Source organism: Apium graveolens, chromosome 8, assembly GCF_009905375.1.
Source record: "Apium graveolens cultivar Ventura chromosome 8, ASM990537v1, whole genome shotgun sequence".
NCBI lineage: Eukaryota > Viridiplantae > Streptophyta > Magnoliopsida > Apiales > Apiaceae > Apium > Apium graveolens.
In genome coordinates this window covers 114771168-114772792 of record NC_133654.1, presented here as the reverse complement: position 1 = coordinate 114772792, position 1625 = coordinate 114771168, and the positions used below count along the sequence as shown (strand labels likewise).

At 31.6% G+C, this 1625-nt stretch overlaps 1 long non-coding RNA gene across 1 annotated transcript; it reads left to right on the top strand.

Annotated features, from left to right (window-relative positions):
* The first annotated feature begins 500 nt into the window (after positions 1 to 500).
* Positions 501 to 1384, top strand: LOC141677561 (uncharacterized). The gene is made up of 4 exons (XR_012557464.1): positions 501 to 593; positions 703 to 906; positions 1115 to 1231; positions 1313 to 1384. It is a non-coding gene; the product is annotated as an uncharacterized LOC141677561 (long non-coding RNA).
* Positions 1385 to 1625: the final 241 nt, after the last annotated feature.

Genomic DNA, 1625 nt, shown 5'->3' with positions numbered 1-1625 from the left:
TATGTTACCCTAGGTATGCTCATCATAGCCTACCACAACATAGTATTTTTGATGTTACCATAGTATTTGTAATATGTTACAATAGCTTTAAAGTGTTACATATGATAACATGTGGAAACTTATGTTACACTAGGGTATTAATGGATAAAAAATAACATTTTACAAATAATTAAATATATATAATTTGTTGACTTGAAAATTAATCAATTTTTATAATATAATTAAACAATAATATTAATATTAGCTAAGATTGATAAAATATTTTTTTATTGTTAATTTTGAAAACTATAATAATTAGTAACTGATAATTTTTTATTAATAAAAAATCTGAGCACTATTTAAACTTAAAAGTTAATTAATTTTTTTTTTAAAAAGGTGAAAGTTTGGACTCTCGTTGGGCTCAATCAGGTGGTCTCTCACCTTTCAATTGAACTACATTAGCTTAATGATTATATACACTAGATACACCAAAAGGCCCATTCTCAACTCCACGGCGTAGATCCGAGGAGTTTGGAAAACCCTAGAATTTCTTTACTCTCTCTCTCTCTCTCTCAAAATCCCTCTCCTCTCTCTCTCGTCAATTTCACAATCAGGTACTCTCTCTCTCTCTCTCTCTCTCTCTCTCTCTCTCTCTCTCTCTCCCCTCTGTCTCTCTCAATCTTATACTCTGCTTTTGTAACTGTTGTTTTTATATTTTTTCAGATCTTTAATACGTTTTTGTATATGAACCGTGATTCTTTTGATCTGTATTTCGGTAACTATTGCCATTGGGGGACCAAGATTATATATTGCGTTTGGAAGAGTTGGCTTACTCTGGGGTTTTATACTCACTATGTTTGGGTTATCTTTGTTTGTGCAAGCTGCTTCTGGTCTTAAGTTTGGAGTGGTCCCTTTTGTTTCCAACAGGTTTGTTAAACATTGGACATAGAGTATATTATATGAGGTTTGTTAAACAAAAATTAGGATACTGATAAGCGGACTATTAACGTGTAATGATAAATCTCTTACCTAGTATCTTATTTGAGGGAAAGTTGTAAGTTGTGTCAATTAAGTTCTACATCTTTGTGGATATGAAATTTGAGGATTGTTCACTGATGATATTTGGGATTTGTAGGTTGTTTATTTTGTAAATTCTGGGACTGAAGCAAACGAATTAGCAATGCTGATGGTACGAATGTATAGTGGAAATCTTGGCATGGGGTTCCCTCCGAAATGCATATCATGGAGAAATGTATGGTCTTTAATTGATTCCAGTGCACTCTTTTACTTAGGATTTACATTCACTGATTTGTTTCCTGCAATGGCTAAATAGGATGCTACATTAATGAGCTGACTTTACTCATCAGTGAGTGAGGAAGTTGTGTTAAATCGCCAATTACTGGTATGTTTCTTTTATATTTTACTTGTTATATCTCATATTTCTCATATTGCTTTTATCAATAAGAAAAAATGTCATATGCTGCAACTGTAAGATAAAAAAAAAAATTAAAGCGCAGAACATTATGCAAATATTTCTTTAGAAATACATTGTATAAGGCTTTAGCTATTTCGGTTATATCATTCCCGCCCCTCTGATATTTTAACTGTGTTTTGTACGTACATTATATTTATTTTGTAAATTCTAC